The following is an 8,833-nucleotide window of genomic DNA, read 5'->3' as shown; positions in this document are numbered from 1 at the left end:
GTTTCTTTCGGATTCCATCTGGGCTCAAATGTCGCTCGTACGAGGGTGAGTTTGCAGAACATGCTAACTCGTGCGTGTAGTAAATTAAACCAAGAAGGACTTCACAACCCTACTGAACTATTAAAACACTTATTTTACGTTTAGCTTAATTTATAAATTCAGCCATTATGGTTTGTGAGCCATAGTTTATAGCAGAGGCCTCCTAACTTGGCAACTTTAAGACTTGTGGACTTCCAACTCCCAGAATTGGAGTTGGCTAGAGAATTCTGGGAGTTGAAGTCCACAAGTCTTAAAGTTGCCAAGTTTGGGGATCCCTGGTTTATAGCAAAGTATATGTTAACCAGGTTACTATGGCTTGTTCAACAAACCTGAGTAAAGTAAATTACACCATTGTGAATGATTCGGGGTAAATTTCTCACACTTCATAATGTACAACTTGACTGCAGTGTGTTAAAAACACACAAATCTTCATCCTTTGTCCAACATGTAGGAACTCTGGCTTTCCAACTGATCTGCTGTTTGCCCTCAGCAGAGCAATTCCATTGTGGGCTATTGAATATTGTATTCACAAACCAGATTGCCTTTTTGGAAAAACATGAAAAGGTGGGATGGGTAATTCAGGTTTAACCCAATCTCATTTGGAAAGTTTGTTATGTGTTTGGAATTTGATTCCAGCCTAATCTATCTCACAGGATTGTTATAAGAAAAAAACAGAGTTCTACAATATGCCATGTTGCCTTAATTTTTTTAAGGTAAGGTGGAATATAATAAGTGACAAAATGAATGGGTTAAAAATGATGCTTTGTTTTTCAGTGGAGCTTCTTAAGCAAACTCTGGCTCCTGAATTATATTCTTCACTTCCAGCTATCAAAATGTATCAGTGTATTAAAATTGTTGGAAAGTAACCAACAATGTTGAAATTACTATTTAGTTTAGTTTAGTTTCTTCTGAATAATTTTTTCATTATATTTGTTCATAAATCATATTTGTAGGCAATGACTCTGGATTGTATACCATTAAAATATACCTAATACAATATAAAAAAGAAAGCAATAAATCTAGATCTTATTTTAAACACTTGGTTGATGCAGGACAGGGAGATGAAACATAATTTAACACAATTTTGGCATTTGTTGTAATTTGGGGGGGTGTTACATTTTATCTGTGTGTGTAAATTTTATTTGATATATGTTAACTAGTGTACTGTTTTCTCGATGTGAATGTTTATTTACTCTTGAGTAATGTAACATATGTAACCTGCAAAATGAATCTAAGCCCATTTTCCAAAATTGAAATCTGTTTTACATATTGAGATGACTCTCCCTAATTATAATGAAACTCACCTTTGGAACAATTCACTTCCATCATTATACTTGTTCCCTGATTAAGGTAAATTTAAATAATATAAGTAATGTAAGTAATAAATGACCACATGATGGTGCCATAATATTGAGTTGTTTACTGAAACATGAAAATAACACTAGTTACTGAAGTGTCCCTAATGTTTTTTAAGTTGTAAGATTCAAGTCATTATTGTATTAATTAAGATTTTTAGAAATTTATTTGTGCTAAATTGTAAACAAGAGGCAAAATATGCAAATAAGAGGCAGAAGTATGCAATTCTGTCCGGACCAAGGGACAAACACATTTTCTAAATAGCAATAATACTTAGACTTATATACTGCTTCACAGTGCTTTACAGCCCTCTCTAAGCAGTTTACAGAGACAGCATATTGCCCCCAACAATCTGGGTCCTCATGTTACCAACCTTGGAAGGATTGAAGGCTGAGTCAAACTTGAGCCCATGAGACTGGAACTGCTGAACTGCTGGCAGTCAGCAGAATTACCCTGCAATACTGCATTCTAACCACTGCACCACCACGGCTCTTCCATGGCATATTGTGGATTGAGTGCAGCAATTTTGGATTGATATTTATATTTGTAGTTCATTGAAATTATATACAATTGATATAATTATTCCAGCCATGTATTAATACATCTTCTCTCTTGATTAAATATTACAGTACTTAAAATCTCCCTCAAGCCTTTATGGATCTTTAAGCAGTTCAAAGCCTCTTGTGGTGCAAAATGGTAAAAAGCACAATCACAGCCAACAGAGGAACTGGACCTTCCTTGTCAGTTTGACTTCAATAAATCGATATTATGTGAGTGGTTTTGTCCCACAAGTCAGCCCTTTTGTAAGGGTGCCCAGATCATGCTTTAAATATCCCAGTGTTGGAATTGGCTCTAAAGAAGAGGCCCTTTGAGAGGTTCTCTTGGAATTGAATTATGGAAGACCTCTTAAATCTGGTTCTAGCTGGCTCTTAGCATCGGCTCCCATAAACACAAAAAGGAGCAGCCTTCTGTGTTAGTTGGGGGGATTATGTAGTATACTGGTTCCCCATTTAAAAATAAACAACTTCAGAACGTGAACATGTGTGCATCTTGCTTAATAAAGCACATTTAAAAAATAAAGCTTATATACATACATGAATGCATCCACATACAATAACATATAACTTTTTTGTTTTTAACTTTTACAGGAAGAACGAAAAACAATTTCACAACTTGGGGAGAGAGATTATGTAAATATAATCAGATACATTTGTGAAATTTAACAATTTACCAGGTGAAGTTCTGCATATTTATAAATGTAAGAAACTTCCTTTTGAAACATAAGGTATGGTTTAGCCAGAAAACAAAATATGTGAATAACTGATGTTGGAAGAAGTAGGAAGAAAAGTCACATGATAAGTGGTAGCCATTCTTCCTAAACTTAGGTAGGCACCTAAACTACCTGATATTTTAAACTGGCTTTATTGATTTAAAAAAAAACCAGTGATTGTGGATTTTCAGAAACTACTGTGGATTTTCATGTAACATTTGTTTAATCCAGTAAGATATTACTGCCTGCTAGAAAAAATCATTTGAAATCAACCCTGACTGTTCTTTGGAAGGAGGGATACTGAAGCTGATGCTGAAATACTTTGGCCACCTAAGGAGAAGAGGGGATTCATTGGAAAAGACCTAATATTGGGACAGATAGAAGGCAAAAGGAAAAGGCTACGGCAGAGGATGAGATGGTTAGATAGTGTCATCCACGCAATGAACATGAATTTTGGCAAACTCGGTGTAGAGGACAGGGGAGCTGATGTGCTGTGGTCACATAGGGTCGGAAGCAGCCTAGTGACTGAACAACAAAACAAGGGAAGAAACTTCTAAAGGATATGTAAAGTATTGATAATTTGAGAGGTCGTTGGTGTTCTCTGAGCTTGGTTGTTTTCTTGCAGAAGCTTCATTACCCAAACTAGATAACATCATCAGTAATAATAATTTGTTATCTAAGTGCTCCAGCTTTCCTTATTGTCTTGACATGAAGTGAACTGCTATGTTATAGAATATTCACAAATATTCTCATTTTAGGGCAATGTCAGTAATAGAATGTTGCAATATTATTCCTTTGCTTCTGAAGAAATGTTAGATCAGTCTAGAGATATGATAATCCTATATATTCATATAAGTTCAAAATTATATTCAAAATTATTGAAAGTATTTGGGGTTTGCATTGGAGTTTCTATATGCATTGCATATATCCTAAATTCTATTTCTAGATAAACCTAGAGAAGTGAAGCTGTTTTTAAAGACTGCTTCTGCTGTGTATTATTTTTCTGGCATATAATTACATAACTTCTATGGACCACTAACAAACACAGCTTATATCAGTATTCAACAAAACAGCAGTTGCTCTCTGCAAGGGGAGTGTTTCCATTATTTTTTTCATTTTTATCTTTCTGAAAACACCTGCTCAGTAGTCCAAAGACAAGGCCTCCCAGACATGCTTCTCTTCATAGAACTTTGCATATGCTCCAGCAGATAAAATATATGAAACACATTTAGATTTAACTATGTCTGATTGTTGCCTGCCCTCATTTTCTCCTGCTCCCTCATTCCTTTGCTTAAATTCATTTTTCCCAAGTATTATAAATTTATTTCTGAAAATCATTATGAAATATTACATTATGGAATGGCATATAAATATCTATAAAATACGCTAAAGTGCTGATTACAGTATTTTCTTTGCATCTCTGTTGCTCAATATGCTTTACTTTACTGGTGGTGATTTTGCATTACACTTATTTTCCTGTCCAGGTTATCATCTTTTGAGTGTAACTTGTGGGGTCTAAACCAGAAATGGACAACCTACACCACTTAGGAACTCCCAAAAATCTTTTCTGAAGAGCCCCCATCTCATAACAAACATTGGTGAAACACTTTTCTACCATGCAGAAGTGCACATGGTGCACTGTAACATCTAGAAAGGATCAGTAGTGGTTCGGCCCAAACAGTGGTTAAAAAAAGCCTCCAACATCAGCTGAGAGGAGGAAAAAAAATCCTCCCACAGAAAGAAGAGAAAAGTGCAGGATTGGTCCTCCCACCCACCCCTGCGCTTTTCTTTATCCACTCAGATGATTGGCACAGCAAGTCTCCGCTGGTGTGGGGAAAGCTACGTGCCGGTGTTAGGCAAAGCATGCCTACCGAACCGGTGGTAGAACAATTTGAATCCCACCACTGGAAATGATGTAGTAATTTTTTTTAATGAAACCCTCTCAATAATGGTTGAACAACTCAACAACCTCAGTAAACATGGCTAACGAGTGGTAGGAGCTGTAATTGAGCAATATTTGGAGGGTTATAAGTTTCTTATTACCCTGTCTAGGGCCCCTATATAGGGCTCAACTTTAAAAACTAATGATGTCCTCCAAATTGTGGAGGCAGAAGGGTCAGGATACTTGTCTTCCAAATATTTTGCATGTTCTGATGCTCATAGTTTCTGCCTAATGGGAAGAAGACTGTTCTGCTGGGAATGAATGAGCAGTAATAAAGCTCTTTGCACATTTAACAGAGGATGTAAATAATAATTATTGAAACAACTGTAAGGAAAACACTGTTTGTTCCCATACATTGTCTAGCAGTTTAGTCAGGAAGAAGCTTTCCTCATTTGTCTTATTTATAAACATTATGCATTTGTTTTTCATTTCTTCTTTATTCATGGATGGTCAGCTATACTGTCCAATTCCTCTTGGTGGGGGAAAGAAAGAGATCAAACAAGAGAGGCATTTAGGACAGATTGTTGTGCTAAGGAAGAATGGAAGCTGGCATAGGAAAGAGATGATCTGAAAAGGCAAACAAGCAGATTCTGTCCTAACATAATAAACTGGGTAGATTTTGGAGATCCTGAAACAATAACAGAGATCTCTGAATTTTGAGGATTTTTTAAATAAGTTCTTTACACAAACCCTGACAATATTTAAAACAAACAATAGAAACATGTTAAGGACAAAGAATGTTCTCATGTTCTTTAAATGCAAATCTTTGAGAATGCTTCTGAAACTATCTGGGTTAATAACCTTAAAGGGGCAGGGTTTGAAGACCTATTTTATTCCCATTGTCCAAAAAAATTCATTTCATAATCATGATGCATATTTGATGATTCCTGGGATAGTTATACATTGCCTACCCTAAGTTGCCACTTCATATCTTACAACAAATTTTATATTTATTATTTTTATTACCAGAGAAATATTTATATGGCCTCCAATCTACCAATGGTATTCATTTCCTCTTAAGAAGTGCCTAACTATTGTCAATCCTTGAGGAACAAAATTAAGGATCAACCCCCTAATTCAGGTCATGGGCTATATTATTTATTTATAACATTTATTGGCTACCCATCTTACCATAAGGTTACTTACTGTCCTAATATACACATACATACAACATGGACAGATACACATATACACACATTAAAACCAAATATTAAATCTAAAGACACATGGGGAATGCAGAAGCAGAATGGGTGGAAGGGGATCTGTTGTTAATCAACTATACTGTGCTGTTCCTCCATTGGGGCCCCAGGCAGAAATGATAGGAGGATTGGGGCCAATTTCACATTGGAAGGAAAGATGTTCCAGAGGGCAGGAGCAACAGCAGAGAAGGCCTTCCTCCTGGACCCCACCAGCCAGAATAATCGGACTGACAGACCCGCAGCATACTTCCTCTTTAGCATGAACAGGATGGGCCAACCTCAGTGTGGTGAAAAAGTCCCTCAAGTAACCTGAACCTATGCCATGAAGGGATTTAAAGGTGATTGCCAACAACAACATTCAAACATGTTATGTTTGAATTATACTGTAAATATGGGTTCTTCTTTATGTGTTGGGCTTCACCTCCCGGAATTCATAATTTTTGCCAATACTGGCTAAAATTATAAAGTCCTAAGAACACGGTTTTAGGTGATAATTGTCAACATGATTAGTGCTTAGATTGGGAACCACTAGGGGATTCCAGGATTGAAAATCATCCTGAAAGAAGGCAACGGCAAGCTAGTTCTGAACCATGATTAAATTAACCACATAGATGTTTCTTTGTGGTCAAGGATTTGAAATGATGTTTCTTTGGGGTAAAAAAGAACCATTGACCTAAAAGCACTTAATGGTAAATCAGGGGAGGAACACAATTTCAGTTGTGATAGACATTTAATTAGGGTCACGTACATGCTCTGTGAAAAATAGTCCTCAACCAGGGATTATTTGCATACAGATTGACTTCATAAGGGAGAAAAAGAAACAAGGTAAGTGTGATAAGATGGGAATGACAAATTCTAGCATTGCCTTGAAAAGTGCGCTACGCAGACAGTAAAAAATTCAAGCAGCCTGCAATCCACATTCGCCATCAGCTCAGTAAACTCAATCAAATTTGAGTTGACATATTACCAGATTGTGCTACAAAATTGCATCTAGATTAGAACCAAGTATTGAATTCTTTTTAAAAAGAGTATAAAAGATGACCTAGATGGAGATAAGCAATATTGGTTACCAGAGCAACAAGGGGTGAAGCACATTTTAAGTGTACAAGAGAACAAAATTATGCAGTAAAAGCTAGAACTGACACCTTTGTAATTCACAAGAGTATTAAAAGGGAAAGCAGGAACAGCAAAACCAGAATTTCCAGATTGCTATTACAGCCTTTTCAATAAAAGTAATTTTAGCTTTCTTGCAGTTGATTTCCTGCTCTTGTCTATCTGGTGGAGTTGACACCTCTGCAAGTGCGTCCACGCAACACACTTAACCAGGTCAACTAAAAATCTAGCAGGTGATCCAGAATGCAAAGTTGGGGTATGCTTTTGTGGCTTAATATCTTGAGTAACACACCTGTACTTTTATGATCTAGCAAACTGTATATTTCCCCCCAAAAAATCTATTAATTCAGTTAAGTGATTTGTATGAACTCGACCAGTGTTTCAGCTTTCTACAGGCAGACGGCGGTCAACTTCCAGACGGGAAAGTTTCACCCAAGTTCCTGTCCGGGGTGTGGACCCCCAGCATAGCCCCTCTCGGCTTCTGATGGGGTAAGGAATAAACCCATCCGGCGGGAGGGACGCCGGGCGACCGCTAGGGGGAGGATGCGCCGGGCGGCAGCGAGGGGCTCCCTTACGCGTCTTTCGCTGCCGCTCGCCTTATTTGTCTAGGAAGGGTATTCTCATCCCCTCCAAGATGGCCTCGGAGTGGTTGTCAAGGCAACAGTGTGAAAGTCATCAGTGCCATGGAAACCCTTTGCGTGGCCGAATAATAGAAATGTTTTTTTCGCGAAGAAGGAGCCTGGGGATGAGTGGGCGATGTGCTATTTTCTGACGCGGCAACGGCAGAGGGCGGGAGGGGGGCTCCCCGGCGGCGAGGGAAGGGGGGGGGAGCGATAAAATTAGCTCAGCATGGAGGGGAGGGAGAGTTTCGGGAGTGACGGGGCTTGCCCTTGGGACGGGAGCCCGAGGAGCCGCGGGGTCTGCCTTTTGCATCTCCGAGTCCCAAAGGCCACTAACTGCGCACAGGTAAGAAGGCTTCGAGTGCTTGGGCTTTGTCGTGCTGCGGCTCCCGGCTCCCTCCATCCCCAGGCGGGGCAAGAGCCGGCACTCTACCCAGCAGCAAGCGGCCCCGAGTGCAACTGTTCCTGCAGCCCGCTCTGCCTGGGCCAGGTGGACGTGGCTTCCTCTCCCCAGTCTTTGGTGCCGCAGCGCAAAGCGTGGTGAAGGGGGAGGCAAGGCGCGGGTGAGTGTGAGTGTGTGATGGGATTTGAAGTTGAACAGTCTGGAAGGCACCGCTTGATGGTTGCACGGGGGAATTTGTAGGGACAGAGGCTTTTCTTGCCTGGGTATCTAGAAGGGTAGTTTGGTTTTATAGACAGGTAACCCATATAGGAAATCGATGCCAGAAAGAAGCCATGGGCTGGGAGCTGTTTCTGGAATATGTGCCCATAGCAGGAATACAGAAAAAGCAACCTATTCGCTAGCTGGGCATCAGTTCTCATGCAAGAATGCTATCTGTTCCAAGAATTTTACAGCAGTATGAAGGATCCCACAATTTAACTGTGGGGTATTTGAAGATAATCATAGGTCATCTCTATTTTCTGATCAAATTTTAGTGGAGTGTTGTAATATTGTGGTCTATTTCACACACATTTTTTTTATTTTTTTGAAAACCGCGTTTACAACAAATGCAGTGTTTTCCTTATGAAAATTTTCTAGTACTGTTGGTTTGTGAATATTATTTTTGGAAACAGTTCCCATCTGTATACAGGTACTCCTCAACTTACAACCATAATTGAGCCCAAAATTTATGTTGCTAAGTGGGAAATTTGTTAAGTGAATTTTGCCCCATTTTACAACTTTTCTCACATTTGCTAAGTGAATTGCTGCAGTTCTTAAAGTAGTAACACAGTTGTTAAGTGAATCTGGTTTCCCCATTGACTTGGCTTGTCAGAAGGTTGCAAAACATAATCA

This window comes from Notechis scutatus, chromosome 4 (assembly GCF_049901735.1).
Source record: "Notechis scutatus isolate UNSWTSFEM ecotype Mainland chromosome 4, rNotScu1.2, whole genome shotgun sequence".
Classification (NCBI taxonomy): domain Eukaryota; kingdom Metazoa; phylum Chordata; class Lepidosauria; order Squamata; family Elapidae; genus Notechis; species Notechis scutatus.
The sequence above is the reverse complement of the archived record's forward strand: the minus strand, read 5'-3'. Positions refer to the sequence as shown.